The sequence below is a fragment of the Spermophilus citellus genome (genome assembly GCF_964194105.1).
Source record: "Spermophilus citellus genome assembly, chromosome: 8".
NCBI lineage: Eukaryota > Metazoa > Chordata > Mammalia > Rodentia > Sciuridae > Spermophilus > Spermophilus citellus.
The window spans coordinates 153,525,121-153,544,719 of NC_138189.1; positions in this window are offsets into that span (position 1 = coordinate 153,525,121).

Sequence of the window (19,599 nt, forward strand, 5' to 3'; positions counted from 1 at the left end):
GCGAGGAAATGGTTTTTTTCTCCCAGAACTTTCAAAAGGAACAGAGCTGCCTGGACATGTCGATTTCTGAGCTCCAGAACTGTCCAAAGAGATGTATGCTGCTTTGCCCCATTATGTTTGTGCTAACTTGTTACTGTGGTGTCTTAGTCCAGACCACTGTAACATTGTGCTATAGATCTGGTGATTATGAACAACAGAAATTCATCTTTCACAAAATATCAAAACTAGGAAGTACAAGATTGAGGTCCCAGCAGATTTGGTGTCTGGTTAAGATTTGTTTCTTATTTTGGATGGTTCTCCTCTTGTCATGTCCTCTCACTGCAAGGAAACAAGGGAGCTCACTGGGGTCTCATGAGGATACTAATCCTGTTCGTGAAGTCTCTGCCCCCATGACCTAATCAAAGGCCCCACTTCCCAGTACCATCACATCAGTGGTTAGGATTTCAACAGTGGCCTGCTGTAGACTAAATGTTTATGTGTGGTGTGACTGGCATCATCCGAGTTAAATGAGGTGTGCTCACCTAAAATATTTACCTCTTGTTCCCCATTTATTTTGTAGAAGTAGCACCTTCAAGGGCTGGGGTTGTGGCTCAGAGGTTTAGCGCTGGCCGAGCATGCATGAGGCACTGGGTTTAATCCTCAGCACCATGTAAAGTAAAATAAAGATATTGTGTCCACCTATAAGTAAAAAAATAAATATTAAAAAGTAGTACCTTCAAGATAATCAAGGTATATTTTAACATGATTTTTAAAAATTAGTATATGATGTTAGCACAAAGTTAACAACACAATTGAGTAGTACCAAAAGTTCTCATGCCCCTTTCTCCCTACTATGGCCTCCCCCAGTTGACATCCCTCACCGTTTCTTACAATGAGCCTGTCATTATCTGTTTTATGAAGCACAAGAGATTGAATAATTTGCCCACATTTACAAAGCTAGTAAATCAGAACCAGGGTTCATATGCAGGCCTGTCTCCAGAGACTATCTTCATACTTACTATACCATACTGCTTCTTGAAAATGGGAATCCATTTCTATGCCAAGTGTATTATCTTCACCCTTAATACCTATCATTTACTTCCTATCTTTGTGGATCTTTATTCACTTAATTACTTTGCCCTCTGACATATATGTACAGAATAAAGCTGCTATTATTAGGTTACCTAAACCCAATTTCTTTTGCTTGGCTTGACAACTAGAAGCAGGGCTTATTAATACAGAAAAACATGAAGTCTGTGGCACTTCTGTGATTAGAGTACAAGAAAATATAACTTCGGTCATGCCAGCAGACTCCCTGCCTTCTGGATTTGATAAAGCAAGATTCCATGTAGGGTCCCATGTGGCAAGGAGCTGACAGTGTTCCCTAACCAACAGCCTGGTAAATGTTAAGGCCCTCAGTGCACAGACCAGGAGGTACAAGAGCCTCCCAGCAATCATAGACTGAATGTTGAGCTTGCCATGTAGCACCTCCTGCAGAGACCTCAGCCCTGGCCAGTGGCTTGAAGGCAGCATCCTAGGTAAGAGGGATCCTTGAGCTAATCTAGTTCAGCTGCACCTGGAATCCTGACTGAAATCTAGAGGCAATATTTGTGTGCTGTCTTAAGCTGCTAAGAAGCAACAAAATAAACTTCTCAGATGAGCTTCCCTTCTGGATTTTACAACTCATCTCACCTTGATGATAGTGCAAAGAAAATCTCCATTTGACAATTATTTTGTATTTTATTTTTTGCCACCAAAAGGTCATCAACCTGCTGCTAACATTTTTTGAAGGAATTTGTAGCATATAACACTAGACCTGTGTCCCTTACATGTGATTTCTTCAATGATCAGGAATTTTTTAATGATCTCTAATAGGTTGCCTGAAAGGAAATGTATTTCAAGAATCTTACTAACTAAAGTTAACTAAACTTTTCACCTGGGCAATGTTAAATGTGTGGGAACATGACTTCTGATGCACAATCAGAAAAGCCTTGACCATTTTCGCTTTCATTTAAAAGAAGAAGAAACCTGAGTTTGAAAGATTTCTTTGTCAAAAGCCAAACAAAAAATACATTTCACAATGGATTTTTTTTTTTTTTGTACTGGGAATTGAACCCAAGGGTACTCTGCCACTGAACTGCATAGCCAACCCTTCTTATTTTTTGAGTCAAGGTCTCATTAAGTTTCTGAGGCTGAACTTGATCTTGTAATCCTCCTGCCTCAGCCTCCCAGTAGCTGGGATTACAGGTGTACATCGCCATCTGCAGCAAGCAATGGATTTTTAAAATCTGATGATGTTATCTGGAAATGAAAAATGATAATCTTCATTATGAGTACACATCTGCAAACGAAATTGTGATCAAGAACTAGAAGGGGAAATTTAAATTAATGAGAGGTTATACATTAATATTAATGGTGGTCTTTAATTTTTGTTTCTGGTAATAATGATAATAATTATAATAAACCTAAAATAATCTATAAAAATTCAGTCATTTTTATAAGATTTTTTCCTGTGAACCTACTATGTGTTAGGCTGTATTCTAGCACTAGGAAAATGTATAATTTTTAAAGTCTTTTGGAGCTTAACTTGAATAATAAAATAATCAACACACAATAGTGTCTGGCAATGATGAGTGATAGAAAAGTATAGCCTGCATGACGAGAGTGGTTGGGAGGTTGCTCTGCACATGGGGGATCAGAAGGCAGGTGCCTCTGGTGAGTGTGGAAACTGGAAAAGTAGGGGATGAATATTTAGGCAAGTGGACATTAGTGGTCGAATTAATCAAGGAGGCTGTGTCAGCTGGCTTTTCAGACAAGAACAATTTTAGGAGGAAAATTTTATTTGGGCTCGTGGTTTCCGAGGTCTCAGTCCATTCCTTGACCCTGAAGGTGAAGCTGAACATCACGGCAGAGCTGAGCATGGAGCCATACCTGTAATCCCAGCAGCTCAGGAGGCTGAGGCAGGAGGACCACAAGTTCAAAGCCAGCCTTAGCAAGGCCTAAGCAGTCTCAAAATAAAATATAAAAAAGGGGGGGGGGAGGGGGCTGGGGATGTGGCTCAGTGATAAAGTGCCTCTAGTTTCAATCCCTGGTACAAAAAAATAATAATAAATAGAAAAAGAACATCATGGTGGAAGAGTGTGGCAGAGGAAACCAGCTTCTGACAACAGCCACCACCAAACAAGGAGAGACTAACTCAGCTCACCAAATATACACCCCAAAGGCATGCACATCTCCTCCAGCCACACTCCTCCCACCTTTGGTTACCACTCAGTTGATCCCTATCAGGAGATTAATTCACTGATTTGGTTAAGGCTCTCAACTCAGTCATTTACCCGGAAACCTTCTTGCATTTACTCACATATGAATTTTTGGGGTCACCTCATCTCCAAACCATAACAGAGGTTGTGAGAGAATGTTGCTGGAAACAGAGCAACTGAGCTCTGAAGAGGCCACAACTTGCCTAAGGTGTTGGGTGAGTTCCTAGTACACCTCCATGTGGTTTCATGGAAGGGAGTTCAGACTCCAGACCATGCTTCCTGGCTCAAATTCTACCTCAGCTACTTACTAGCTGGGTGACCTGGGTCAAGTCATAAGTCTCCCTGGGGTGAGGAAGGGGGAGCTAATAACAATACGTCATCTTAAAAAGTGGTCATGAGAATTGAATGTTAATGTGCAAAAGTACTTAAATAGCCTGAGCCCATATTTAGCAAGCGATAAACATCTATCACAATATTTATTCTTTATGAGGTGATGTCAACACATGGTGCACACAAGAGATATAACAATATGCCTTGTAAATGGAGGGCTGTTGCCTTCAGGTTGGCAAGCCCAATTTCCAGCCTCTAAGAGAGTTTCAGCACAAAGCTACTTTCCAGACACCTTAGGTGTAACAGGCGTTATTAAAACAACAGTCGGTATAAAGCAGTAGGTGTCAGGAGTTCTTTGAAATCAGCCAACAGAGGTACACATTTTTAAAAACTTAATTGTTATAGACCATGGGCTTTAGCAACAGAGAGCCCTGAGTTACATGCCAGCTGGGGGACTGGGGGGTCGTGGACTATTCATGGATGGCACCTCTTGTCTTAGGCCACTCAGGCTGCTGAGACCCAGTGCCTAGACAATGGAGCTTATTTCTCACAGCTGTGAAGGCTGCAGAGGCTCTGGTTGCTGAGGGCTGCCTGCATGCTGTGTCCACACAGGGCTGACAGATCCACCATTTTGTACATCTTCTCATAAGGGCACACTCCTGACCCACCTCACAGGCCCCACTGCCGGCCACCATCACGTGGAGGATTTAGGCCTCAACAAATGAGTTTTGGGGATACACCAGCATTCAGTCAATAGCACCTCTTTAAATGGAGTCTAGCTGACACTCAAAGGGATTTAATATGTACTAGGGACTTTCCAAAGGTATTTAAGAAATTAATTTATTTAAACTTTGCAATCTCTTTGCCAGGTAGTTGCTATTATTATCACTCTTTTACAGACTGAGCAAAATGAGACAGGAATTTGTTTTCTCAAGGTCACTGAGGTCTCAAGTGACAGGAGCTGAATGAGGCTGCATGCTGATGCCACACATGTGTATCAACTGAGTTTCTACCTCACAGGGAAAATGGTAAGAAGATATGGACCGTGGATACTAGCTCTGTGCAAGACACAGAGTAAGGGGTGCATTAGTATTTGTTGAATGATTGACTTTGCAAAATCAGTGGATTATATCATTAGTAAGTAGATTACCTGCATATCTTATTATAGGTAAAACGTTCAGTCTTTTTCATGGTTTAGTTTCCTTCATGTGCATTACACCAGCATTGCAAATCACTTTTGCACAACAGCTGTGAGGACATCAGACCATCAGGCACAGTTTGTTCAGAGCCCCTGCTGGCTCCTGCTGGCCTCCTCCCACATCCCTAATGCTCACTCCCACCTGCTGGAGCACCTGGTTCAGCATGGCATGGAGCTGCAGGAAAGCTTGCCACTGCACCAGGTTTACAGCTGCTCCTTCTTTGTGTTTTGGGGTCTTGGGGAACTTTTGTTCTCTTCAGGATGAAAACCCAACTTACAGTTATCAGTGATGAAGACCATTAGAGATTTTCTACATAATTTTAGCTTTTTAAGGAAGGAACAAGATGACTACATTGTCCTTGAAGAGCATTTAAATTATACAACTAGCAACTGATGCTTATTTCAAACCCTAACTCTGTTTCAAATTGTGGAGCTGATCCAACATAAAATTAGATTACTCATCTGTTAGAGAAAAGCTTCCAACAGGAAAATTTAGGTAGGACATGAGTCATAATGTGACATTCTTCTGCCCTGTAAATAAATTCTATTTCACTAATCCATATGTTTTGAAGGAGTTAAAAAATGAAAATATGAAATTTTTGTATACCTAACCCCTTCATGAACTAGATGTCATATATTTTAATTTCTCAGTTTTAACTGGACCTTGGAAATAAGTCAGCCACTTTCTTTTCAGCAAACCTTTCCAACTACATTTTTTGTTTAATGAATAATTTGTGATAATTTAAATGGAGCAAAAGATTGAACTATGCATACCTTCCTTCTATTTTAATACAGTTTATATCAGATGGTGTGGTCCAAGGCAAAAACTAGTAGTAACAGTTTTTCAATGTTGGTTGCCAGGGCTGGGGCTCAATGATAGAGCACTTGCCTAGCATGTGTGAGGCATTGAGTTTGATCCTCAGCATCACGTAAAAATAAATAAGTAAATAAAATAAGGGTATTGTTTCCATCTACAACCAAAAAGATGTTTTTAAAAAAGTTTTTCAGGGCTGGGGTTGTAGCTCAGTGGCAGAGTGCTTGCCTTGCACATATGAGGCGCTGGGTTTGATCCTCAGCACCATAAAAAATGAATAAACAAAAATATTGTGTCCATATATGACTAAAAATATTTTTTAAAAAAGTTTTTCAATGTTAAAAGCAATAGTTCAAGATCTCCCTTTTTCAGTTTTCCAAGGAAAATATAGTAGGATATGAGAATTGAGCTTCATAATGTCAGCAGGTTGGGTTGCAGTACATCTCTATGACTGAGTTTTCAGAGAATGAGTTCTCTCCCCCTGGGAAGTTGCAGTTCAACAGCTCAATCAGGGGACCACTGAGATGGATTTAGCTTTGGTCACAGAATTTTTAAGTGGCACCCCACGCCCTGTTCTCTTTCCTCTTTTACTTTTGGAGTGCTGGGGCTGCAGATGAATCATAGCGCACTAGAGAGCGGGGGTGGTGGGAGAGCCACAGATCGGTCCTTGGTGAGTCCTGGGGGCCACGGGCCCATTAGTTGAAGGTTGGAAGTCTGTCAGTGTGTATATAAGTGTCTCTGTCTGTGGAATTTGGGTTGACTTACCTCTCCTCTTGTTGAACTAACGAAAACTGAGTATCTCGCTTGATTTTTCTGTGTAATTTGTGATCTTAAAATACAAACTTCCCTGACACTTACGACTTGTAATTCTCTTGATTTTTCTCCTTCTCTGGGCATTTGTTTTCAGTTCCTTCAGAAATTTCTCTTCCTCATGTCCTCTCTTAAGCGTCAATGTTTCATGGGAGTCTACCTGAGAAAATTTCTCCTTTTATGATTCTCCCTAAACTTCCACCTCCTTGTTAGCCATACCAGCCATATGTGGGTTACTTCCAAATCCATTAGACTGGGCCAGACCTCCCTCCTGAGCTCTGGATGTTTCCATATGTTCCACAAAAATTTCAAATTCAGCATCACAACTGAACTCCTGATCTTTCTCCACAAGCCTGTCCCTCCTCCTGGCTTCCTCTGGTGAATGGCAGCCCCCCACCCAGTACCCAAGGAATCAAGGCGTCATTCTTGACTTCTTCCTTTCACTCCTCCCTCTCTCATAAGCACCAAGACTGACTGATGCCACCCACTCGACACTTGACCCCTGTGTGTGTCTCTCTCACTACCATCATGTTGCCTGATACTGTTTGTTTTCCACATTATGCTGATGCTTCCAAACCTTAGGTCTAATCATGCTGTTCCATACTACACACCCATAAATTCCATTGCTCTTAAACCCTAAGCTCTATACCATGGTTTTCACAGGGGTTTATGATGTAGTCCCTGTTTATGCTCCCCATTCCCACCTGTAAGCACTTCAATTAATCTTCAGCTTTGTTGAGTTGTTTTCAATTACTCAAAGGCACAGAGTTCTCTCTCACCTCTAGCCATTTGTATTGGGATTCCCTGCCTGAAACACTTTCTCCTGGTCAAGTCCTGACCCTTACTCTTGAGGCTTCAGCCCAGAGACAGCAAGAAGCCCTGCTGAAGCCCAGGCTGGATGGAGCCCTGCCCCCATTGTGGCAGACATAAGCTTCAGGTGGTCTGCCTGCTCCGCCATGTCCCACTCAGCTCCGTGAGGAGAGTCACTTACTCTTCTCCATTCTTGCACCCAGTCCCAACCCTGCTTAGCTCTCAAGATCCAATCAGGTCAGGCCTGTTCAGGGCAGCATGGCCATGAGCTTGGTTCACTTTGCTGCCCACGATGTCCGGGCTTGCAACCTGGAGAGAACTCAGCAAATTCTGAATAGTGGATGAAAGAAGGAAGGAAAGAGTGGCTGAGAGAAGAGGGGAAGAGTGGGACGGAGTGTCCGTGGAGTCACAAGCCCACTCAGGATGTCACGGCTGCCTTCCCGCACTGCCCAAGGCCACTTCTGCACATTTCCAACAACCTCGGAAGGCCAGGATGCCCATGCTGAGGTGGGTGAGAAGAGTGCCAGACGTCAGAGGCCAGTGGAAGGCAGCTGGTCCGGTGTGTGTGTGAGCCCCAACACCTGTGCCAGACTGCAACTTTAAGGCTGCAGTGTTTCTGAAACAAATAAATCAAATCTCCAAATTAGAAAATATTGTATTTGAAGTAACTGTAGATCTTTGTTTAGAGAAAACTCTTCAACATAATATAAATTATGGAAAGTTTCGGTGACACTGCCCACCCTTGCCCAAAGCCTGCTCGGGCAGGACAGAGGGCAGCTGGTCCTCTCACTGCCAGGCCGGGTGCCCGGCAGTGCAGCATGGCACCAAGTTCCGCAGAGCCATGCTGGTGACATTTGTTCAGAACTGCGAAGCTTCACAGAATCCAAAAAATCCCATCAGACATCTGGCCATCCGAAATGTGTTCATAAGCTTCTCAGGACACCCAGTTTCCCTTCAGGCTACCAGTCAGTATTCTGGTAATCAGGCTTTGGCAAGTGGACCTAAAGCTCTAGTTTCTACAGAGAAGGTGATCCGCGTTTATATGTTGATGGATCATGTGCCGGTTCATTGACATCATTCAGAATCATATTTATAGCAGATAAGTACTGAAACAAATCATGTACGAAACTTAAACTACTGACTATACTATCATTTCCCTTGTGTTATGATTTGGAGACAAGGTGTTCTCTAAAGCTCGTGAGTCAGTGCAAGAATTTTCAGAGGTGAAATGATCAGCACGGTGGGATTTCCCCTTAACCTTCTGGAAAAGTTTTCTGTGTCACAGATAAAAATTGGGAAGAAATATAAGGTCCGCTTGGCAACCCAGGCTGGGCCATGCTCAGGCCTATGGCTGAGGTCCAGGTGAACTCCTGGAGGCAGTCCTGAGGACTGGGAGCCGGTGGCTTTCTCTGTGGTCTCCCCTTGGGCCTGAGGTCTGTTTGGCTTGAGACTTGTGGCACCAATTAGCAAACTGATCATTTGTTCAACCCACGTGCTGTGAAATCTTGAGTTCCACAGCGCATCCTCACAGGCGCATGTTGAGTTGTGCATGGGGCATTTAAGCCCCTCCAGGGGAGCCTGGAGGCCAAGGGCTCCTAGCCCAGGGCTGAGTTCCCCTCCTGCGCTGAGACGAGGAGCCGCTGTTGGAGCGAGGCCAAGCCGTTGGCAGCAGAGTGGTGTCGGCCCACTTGGCGAGGAGCACCACTAGCCCCCACCTCAGCAGAGCAGAGCTTTAGAGCTGCCGAGAACAACTGTGGGTGGGTGGATGGGACAGGGAAGCACAGGAGCAGCGTGGCCATCTCCAGAGAGGGGTGGGGGACGAGCAAGAAGAAGGTGTCCTCAGAGATGTGCCACAACCGTCACCGGTGGCTTACAAGGTGATGTGGTGTGCATTCAGTGGCCACAGACAAGGCAAGGCCGAGGGAGTGCGGAGGAGTGGGCACAGGACACTCAGGATGAGCTTCCCCAGCGCTGGCCAGGGGCACACAGCAGGCCGAGAGCTCAGGGCCTCAGGCCCCAGGCCCTTGGCATAGGAAACAACTCAGGCTCTCACGACATGTGGTCCATGAGTGCTTCTGGAGAGCAGGGAGGGTGTTGGTGGCATTCTAGGGTCCTACCAGTTTCCCCAAAGTGGATTAAGTCACCCAATTGATCAGATATGGTCCCCCGAAAACAACACACTGGACATGAGCCTGTGACCTTCTGGTTGGAGAGGTGGAATTTTAGTATTTAGCATATTGACTCTGTGGGCACTTTGGTTCCTTCTGACTTTCTGTTCCCTCCAAGGTCCTTTTCCCTTGTGTTATGATTTGGATACAAGGTGTTCTCTAAAGCTCGTGAGTCAGTGCAAGAATTTTCAGAGGTGAAATGGTCAGATTATGAGAGCTGTGACATAATCAGTGGATCAATCCCTGATATATATATATATATATATATATATATATATATATATATATATATATATATATGAAACTGGGAGGAAACTGTAGGCAGGTAGGGTGTGGCTGGAGGAGGCGGGTCCCTGGGGGAGGGATTATATTTGACCCTGGTGAGTAGAGCCTCTCTGCTTCCTGGCACCCTACCTGAGCTGTTTCCCTCTGCCACACCCCTCCACCGTGACTTCTGCTTCTTCTCAGGCCTGGAGCTATGGAGTCAGCAAACCATGCATGGGCTGAGCCTCTGAAACCATGAGCCAAAACAAACTTTTCCTCCTCTAAATTGTCTTGTCAGGTCATTTGGTCACAGCAATGAAAAACTGACTACACCCAACAACTCAGCCAGACCCTGTCACAAAATGAAAAATAAAAAGGGCTGGGGATGTAATTCAGTCATAAAGCACACTTGGGTTCAATCCCCAGTAACACCCCCCCAAAAAATATTGACTACAGCAGATTTGCAGACCCCCAAAAACCAGGCCCAAAGGAAGCAGAGGTCCAACCAGAAAATATTCAAATATGTGGTTATCTCAGTCTTCCCATATGAATCCCACCTCCAGCTTGTTTATATCACTTTGACACTTTTTAAATCTAACAGCTAATTTCCATATTTTCATCTGTAATTGTTATCTATTTTATCTTAATTTAGTCTCCTCTTAATCAGAAAATAACAATTCCTTCAATATGAGGATGTGTATTAGCTTGCACCACTGTAACAAAATAACCTAGACTGCATGGCTTAAACAACAGACATTTCTTTCCCACAACTTTGGAGGCTGGAAGTCCAATATTGCCAGCAAATGTGATTCTTGCTGAAGGTCTTTTACCTGGCTTGCGGATGGCAGCCTTATCTCCATCCTCCTATGACAGAGAAAGAGTCTTGTCTCTTCTTATAGGAGCGTTAATCCCTTCATGTGGTGCCACAGACATGACCTCATCTAAACCTTTTCCCTCCCATAGGCCCCGCCTCCAAATACCATCACCAGGAGGTTAGGGCTTCACACATGAGTTTGTTCACAGCAGGATTCATAGCAGGATTCCCTCTGATATTCTATCTAAAGCAGAAGGGTGAACTAGGACAACACAGATACAGAGTTAAAAGGAAATGTTTTCCCCTCTTGGTACTTGCACGGACCATGTACAGTCAGACATTGACGAACCTTTTGTTGCTGGCAGCTCTGTAGGTACTGGAGGTTTGTGGTTTTGACCATGAATCCATTAGGCCATGTGAAGGGCAGAGTCCAATGGCGGATCTGAACTAAGGAACCAACCCTCACACACTAGTTGGCTGTGATAACCATCGTAGTGTGACGAGCACGGAGGAGGAGGTGGGAATGTGAGATGGTGCAACCACTTGGGAAGACAGGTTGGCAGCTCCTCCAAGTGTTCAGCTTAGAGTTAAGTAGCTAACATAGTGTTAGACATATGGCCCAGCAGTTCCACCTCCACATATCTACCCAGGGGAGACGAAAACACGTTCACATAAAAACGTGTAGGGGATGTTCATGGGGATGTTACTCGTGGTAGTCACAAAGTGCAAACTAAAACTAAATGTCCTTCAACTGGAGAATAAATAGAAAAAATGTACTATCACTGTGCGATGGAATGCTAGTTAGCAGTGAAAAGGACTGAAGTACCAATATACTTCTGATTAAGAAGAAACTAAATTATGATAAAATAGATGACAATTACAGATGAAAATATGGAAATTAGCTGTAAGATTTAAAATGTGTCAAAGTGATATAAACAAGCTGGAGGTGGGATTCATAGGGGAAGACTGAGATAACCACATATTTTAAGTACCATGTTGTGGGCATCTACATGCCACAACAGGGAGCACTCTCACAGGATGCTTATTGAAAGGAGCCCGTGAGGAACAGCACAGATCATGTGATCATTGATGTGAAATGTCCTGAAAACACACCTCTGTAAGGCCAAAAGTGGGTTAGCAGTGGCACTGGGCTGGGGAAGGGGTGATATGCAGACAGGGGAATGGAGAGCGATTGATCATGGTGTGAAGTTTCTTTGATGCTTAGTGAAGACATTTTAAAGTTAGGTTATGGTGATAATTGCCCAAGTCTATAACATCTAAAAACCACCGCAGTGTATACCTTAAAGGAGTGTACTTTATTATACGTAAGTGAGATCTCAATAAGCCTTTTTAAAAGAGAGAACATGTCAACCCACCCATCCAAGCTACAAGATGAACCTTTTCTGACTCGACTGTGATGTTTCTGAACTGCATATTCCTTAGTGTTGATTCACCAGTCACTTCTGATCCCCAGGAGTAGGTCTCCCCTAAATATATTAGAGCCTCTGTTTTTTAAATTTAATGTCATAAAGAACTAGCAATAGACATTCGATGGCTGGCAGACCAGAGAGGAGTCCACTAAGCCCTGGCTCGTTCGTCCGTTAGTGCACTCACTGGGGTTTGGTAGTTTCTGTGTGTGCCGAGCCCCAGACTAGTTCAGTAGACAGGCAGCCTGGGCCCCACCATCATGCGGCTTACAGTGATGGGTAGAGGTGTCCTGGGGCTCATGAAAGGAGGAGATCAAAAGCATGTACTGTCCAGGCATCTCGCATGGCCAGGTCCTGTCACAAGGGATGGTTGTTGTTTTTTTTTTTAATATTTATTTTTTAGTTGTAGTTTGTTGAGAGCCACAGCTGAAGGGGCCCCAGCAAACTTCCAGCTGCCAGCAAACTTCCAGCTGCCAGCAAACTTCCAGCTGCCAGCTGATGATTGGCTCACAGCGGCCCCAGCAAACTTCTAGCTGCCAACTGATTGGCTCCTCTACGATGATGCTCATTGGGCTGTTTCCCCGCCCTTTCAGACCACAGAGCTGCTCATTGGGGAACTTTTGTTTCTGGCTCTGCCCACGAGACCCAGCCAATCAGCATTAAGAGCCGGAGGAGTTGGGGAGGTTGAGAGGCTTGTGGGAAGCTGGTGGTGGCAGTTGGGCTCTGAGGGAATTCCTGAAGAGCTGTGTGGTGCAGTGTGTGTTCTAAAAATAAAGTTCGTTTCTTTTGACAAGTGGCTTCTGAATTGTGCCCAGCCAGACTGCAGCATTTGGTGGGCCGCATGGGGAATGACTGAGGGTAAGTGATAAGGTAAACTGCTCATCCCTGAGGGCAGGGCGAGAGGATGGGTAGCCATTTTAAGATTCTTCTTTTGTTTTGTTTCACTTTTGTTTTAAGTTGCCTGTCCCTGGAGATGAGTGAGACGGAAGAAAAACCACTCACATCTAAGGAACAGATAGGGAGAAAGGACGGATGGACATTTCAGGAGGATAGAAAGGCTATTATAATGATTTTGTGTTGTTCCAATTTTGTTTCACTCTGTTTCAGTTTTGTTTGGCGTTATCTTGTTGGGTTGTATTATAGTTATAGTAGAAAAATTCAAGTAAAAGAGAAAGTCTCTTGAGCTAGTCAGACAGAGAAAAAAATTCAAGTAAAAAAGAAGGTCTCTCAAACTAGTCAGACAGAGGAAGAAAGTTTAGAGCGGAAAAAGCCATCAGGGGAAAAGTTACAACAGGAGACTGCTACTAACACCTTTATATCACCAGAGGGCGTAAGTGTCCAACCAACAGCGCCACCTCCATATGCTGGGAAGCCCCCAACCCTCGCAGTTGATAGATGGGATCCTGAGACAAGACCTCAAATATTAACATGCCCTGTATTTGAGCAGGCAGGAGGGCAGCGAATTCACCATGCTTTAAATTTTAAACAGTGAAGCAGCTAAAAGAGGCTGTAACAACCTATGGTACTCAAGCACCCTTTACTGTAAGCATGATCAAATCCATTACCAACTTGAACATGACACCAGCAGATTGGGCTAATATGTGTAAAGCTGTGCTAAATGAAGGACAATACCTGTTATGGAAGGTTGCCAATGAGGAATTTTACAAGGAGATGGCTAGGCGAAATGCAGCAGCTGGTTATCCTCAGAGAAATCTAGATATGTTGTTAGGAAAGGGACCTTATGAGGATCAGCAGCAACAAATTGCATATGATCCTGGCGTATACTCACAAATTGCTGCAGAGGCAGTTAGGGCATGGAAGTCTTTACAAGGACATGGAGGTTTACAAGGTCAATTATCTAAGATAATACAAGGAGCTAATGAACCTAACGCTGAATTTGTAGATAGGCTTATTCAAACAGCTACCAGAGTTTTTGGGAATACAGAACAAGCAATGCCATTAATAAAACAACTGGCTTATGACCAAGCGAATCGTTGGTGCAGAGATATCATTAGACCATGGAAACAGGAAGATTTAAACACATATATTAAATTATGTAGAGACATTAATGAACAAGAGCAAGTCGTGGCAGCTGCAGTACAACAGGTTTTAGATGCCAGGCCAAAAACATGCTACAATTGTGAACAAACAGGACATTTTAAAAGGAATTGCCCCATTGGAAGAGGGTTTAACAAAACTAGGTATCAAAGGAGTAGAATACCGGGTATTTGCCCACAATGCCGTAGAGGGAGACATTGGGATAATGAATGCCATTCTCAAACCACCATAGAGGGTACTCCGTCATAAAATAATAAACAAGGACCAGGTGTCTATCCACGATATGGTGGAGAAAGGCATTGGGCTCCATTGCCAAAAAATGGCCAGGGGGGCCCAATGCTCCAGGGCCCAAGACCACAAATATACGGGGCACTGGAGGAACCCAGCAACCCCATCAGGTAGTGCCCAGGATGCATTGTCCATTATATCCCTCACTAGACAAACCAGAGGAAGCGCAGGATTGGACATCTGCACCTCCGCCAGAACAGTACTAACTCCAGAGATGGGAGTTCAAATTATTCCCACAGGGGTAAAAGGACCTCTTCCCAAAGGAACAGTAGGCTTATTATTGGGACGCAGTTCTTCTACTGTAAAAGGACTTATGATAAGTCCTGGGGTAATTGATCCCGATTATAAAGGTGAAATAAAAAATATAGCCAGTTCTCCAAAGGGTATATCAGTAATTTCACCAGGAGATAGAATAGCACAGTTACTAATAATACCCAGCCTACATGATAAATTTTCCAGGTGTACTATAGAAAGAGGTTCCAGGGGATTAGGCTCCACAGGTGTAGACTGGGCTATGCTTTCTTTAAATTTAGATTCTCGCCCCATGCTAAAACTAAATATTCAAGTACATGAATTTAATGGGCTACTGGATACAGGTACAGACCTTAGCATCATCTCTCATCAAGAATGGCCAAAACATTGGCCATTACAACAAGCCACTCAAATGCTTCGAGGCCTAGGAGTGGTGACTAATCCCCATAGAAGTAAAATGGTATTAGATTGGAAGGATGTGAAGGAACTATACAGCCATATGTATTGGATCATCTTCCCGTAAATTTATGGGGATGAGATGTCCTAGATCAATTAGGACTAACATTAACAAATAACATCAATTCAAATGTGTCCACTATTATGGCTAGACAAGGTTTGAGGAAAGAAAAAAGTTTAGAGAACAAGAACAAGGTAGAGCAGCACCAATACAAATAGATCAAGGAACAGACAGACATTGATTAGATTTTCAGGAGGGGTCACTGAGACAATAAAAATTACTTGGAAATCAGAAAGACCAGTATGGGTTCCTCAGTGGCCCCTGACTAAAGAAAAGATACAAGCAGCCCATGACCTGGTCAAACAACAATTAGCAGAAGGACATATACAACCTTCTGTATGTCCCCATAATATTTCCATTTTTGTCATCAAAAAGAAATCTGGTAAAAGGAGATTATTGCAAGATTTAAGAGCCATTAATAATGAGATGGTTATTATGGGACCTGCTCAATTGGGGATTCCCCAATTGTCTGCTTTGCCAAAAACCTGGTATGTTTTAGTTATAGATATTAAAGATTTTTTTTTCAATTCCAACTCATCCTGAGGATAGTCCACGTTTTGCATTTACTATCCCTGCACTGAATCATGAAGATCCTGATCAGAGATATGAATGGAAAGTACTCCCTCAAGGGATGGCTAACAGCCCAACTATGTGTCAAATTTATTTTAACAAAGTAATCCAGTCACTTAGTAATCAAAATCCTGAACTACAAATATTTCACTATATGGATGATGTATTATTAGCACACAAAGATTATAACACATTGCTAGAATGTTATGCCACACTTACAAACTTATTAAAAAATTATAATCTAGAGATAGCAATAGATAAAGTACAATTAAATTTTCCAATTAATTATTTAGGAGTTCTATTATCCTCAACCTTGGTCTGTCCACCAAAAATTCAAATATGAGTAGATCAACTCAAATCACTTAATGACTTTCAAAAGTTATTAGGAGACATAAATTGGATAAGGCCTTATCTAGGCCTACCAACAGGGAGTTGGGACCTTTATTTGATATCCTGAAAGGTACATCAGATCGAAATTCACCCCATGTTAACGCCTGAAGCAAGAAAGGCATTAAAAATCATTGAAACATATATGGAAAATATGCATTTGGATAGAATTGATATAAGTTTGCCTTTATTATTCATTGTACTACCAACAAAAAATATTCCTACAGGAGTATTTTGGCAAGAAGGTCCATTATTATGGATACATTTATCTTATTCTCCTAATACTATTCTTACTAGGTATCCTGAGGCTGTAGGACAATTAATACTCAAAGGAATAAAAGCAGCAAAGGGAGTGTTTGGAATTTCTCCCAATAAAATTATTACTCCATATACTATGAATCAAATTGATGAGTTAGCTAATGAGTTAAATACTTGGGCAATAATCATGTGCAAATCTAGTGTTTCATTTGATAACCACTTACCATCTAATCCTTTATTGTCTTTTTGGTCATCGCATCCTGTAATTTTTCAAAAATAACAAGAAAAACACCTATAATGAATGCTCCAAATATATTCACTGATGGGTCAAATAATGGTACAGCATCAATAGTTACACTTGATCAAACTTTTACATTTTTAGTACCCAAACAATCAGTTCAAAAGGTAGAGCTTAATGCAGTATTACAAGCTTTTGTGATGTTTAAAGATTCTGTATTTAATTTATTTTCCAATAGTCAGTATATAGTTAATGCTATAGTATCCCTTGAAGATGCTGGTAGGATTTCCCCTTCCTCTACTGTTTTCTCTTTGTTTTCCACTATACAAAGTCTAATCTGGGACAGAAAAGATCCATTCTTTATAGGACATATCAGGGCACATACAGGATTGCCTGGAGCCCTTAGTTTGTGCAATGATTTAGCAGATAAAACTACACATGACATACATATTTTCTCTACACTAGAAGAAGCTATAAATTTTCATTAAAAGTTCCATGTCAATGCTAATACTTTACAAAAGCGTTTTAAAATATCTAAGGAACAAGCTAGACAAATAATAGAACAATGTCAAAATTGTGTGACCTTTTTACCACAAGTTAATCTTGGAGTCAATCCTAGAGGACTTATACCTAACCATATTTGGCAGATGGACGTCACACACTTGCCAGAATTTGAAAATTAAAATATTTGCATGTTACAGTTGAATTTCTTCCAGATTTTTTATGGGTCCCTTCTTGCCAGAGAAAAAACTAAAGATGTTATAGCTCATTGCTTACAAAATTTTGCCACTGTGGGCGTTCCAAAACAGTTTAAAACAGATAATGCCCCTGGTTATACTTCTACCTCTTTTAAACAATTTTGCTCATCATTTGGCATTACTCATATAACAGGAATCCCATACGATCCACAGGGACAAGGCATAATTGAAAGAGTATTCAAAGTATTAAAATGTACTTATTAAAGCAAAAAGAGGGAATTGGGAAGGGGTATATATTCCCTAAAGATAAATTTAAAATAACCCTTTTTACTCTAAACTTTTTAAATTTGGATTCATCAGGGCTTAGTGCTGCGGAAAGGCATATGTGTCCAAAAAATGTACATAAGCCCAAGGTACTTTGGAAGGGTATTCTAACAGGACAATGGAAAGGTCCTGACCCAGTGATTGTCTGGAGTCGGGGGTCTGTTTGTGTGTTTCCACAGGGAGAACAGCAGCCGATTTGGATTCCATAGAGATTAACTAAGGTCCTGACCCAGTGATTGTCTGGAGTCGGGGGTCTTTTTGTGTGTTCCTCCACATAATTTTTTCTTTAACCATTATTGCCAGAATTCCTATCTTCATCCCAGTGCTGGTGAAGACAAAAATAAAACCAATCTACAGCTTCTTCAATAGCTATCACTGAACTGCTTGCAGAACTTGCCTGGACTATGTATCACTTGTATGTATTGTGAACTCACTTGTATGCATTGTGAACTATCTGTTGGTGCAGCAACTTGTGGTAGTGTTGGGGTATGTTTGCTGATGGTGTCATCAGTGGTACAATTTTTCCAAAAGGAGCCATCACTGAACTGCTTGCAGAACTTGCCTGGGCTATGAATCACTAGTATGCATTGTGAACTCACTTGTATGCATTGTGAACTATCTGTTGGTGTAGCGACTTGTGGTAGTGTTGGGGTATTTTTGCTGATGGTGTCATCGGTGATACAATTTTTCCAAAAGGAGCTGTCAATTGACTTGGTGTATCTTCCTCCCTTCTGCTTGTGATGGTGTTCAGCTAAAAGCTAAAATTTGGGGGCCAACAGAAGTGAGGCAAAGAACCTCACCCCGCCGCTGGTACAAAGACCTATCCACAGGTGTGGCTGTATGCTGGATCAGTAGTCAATGATGGGTAAGATCCAATTGCAATGGTACCAACAGTAGGCTGACGCCTTGAGGTCAGCTCATCCGATGATGGGTAAGGACCATATGTAGTATTGGACAACCTAAGGCAGGCACGGTCCCTAAGCCACATGCTTGTTGTTTAAACAGAGAGGGGGAGATGTTGAGAGCCACAGCCAAAGGGGCCCCAGAAAACTTCCAGCTGCCAGCAAACTTCCAGCTGCCGGCTGATGATTGGCTCACAGTGGCCCCAGCAAACTTCTAGCTGCCAATTGATTGGCTCCTCTGCGGTGATGCTCATTGGGCTGTTTCCCTGCCCTTTCAGACCACGGAGCTGCTCATTGGGGGACTTTTTTTTGGCTCCGCCCACATGACCCAGCCAATCGGCCTCCAGAGCAGGAGGAGTGGGGGTGTTGAGAGGCTTGTGGGAAGCCGGTGGTGGCAGTTGGGCTGAGGGAATTCCTGAAGAGCTGTGTGGTTTGGTGTGTGTGTTCTAAAAATAAAGTTTGTTACTTTTGACAAGTGGCTCCTGAATTGTGCCCAGCCAGACTGCAGCAGTAGTTGGACACAATACTTTTATTTTATTTATTTTTATGTGGTGCTGAGGATGGAACCCAGGGCCTTGCATGTGCTAGCCACAACCCCAGCCCACGAGGGATGGTTTTAGCTAAGACAAAGGGCAGTTTAAAACCTCCTGCCCTCCTCTCTGAACATGGGCAGGGCTCTCTGGTGCACATGCAGTCTAGCCTGGGATGGTTATTGTTGTCTCTGGAGACCCTCCTACCCCTCGCCCCTTCTCACTCCCACCATCCCTCCTGCTTATTCCACCCTAGCTGCCATGAGGCCTACTGGGCTGGAGAATGATGAGCAACACAGACCTGGTGTCACAGTCCTGGAGTCTGGAGAGGCAGACCAGGTGCCTGCTTTGTGGACAGTGTCTTCTTGCTGTGTCCTTGAGTGGCGGGAGTGAAGAAGCTCCCAGGCACCCTTATAAGGCACTGAGCCCACTTGTAAGGCCCAGTCATCCCCAGAGGCCACCTCAGACTCTGCCTCTGGGGTTACACCCCGCATGTGACTGTGGGGGCCCAGCACCAGCCTACTCCCATCCCATGCTCCTCCCTGGGAGGATCCAGCAGTATGGGGAAATCTATTTCACATATACTGTCACGTGTCAATTAATGGGACTTGTATCATAGGGTGACTTTGTCACTTACACAAGCTGAAATGGCTCAGCTGTCACTAGGCAGGATCATTTTAGGAGACTGCCATTATATATGTGG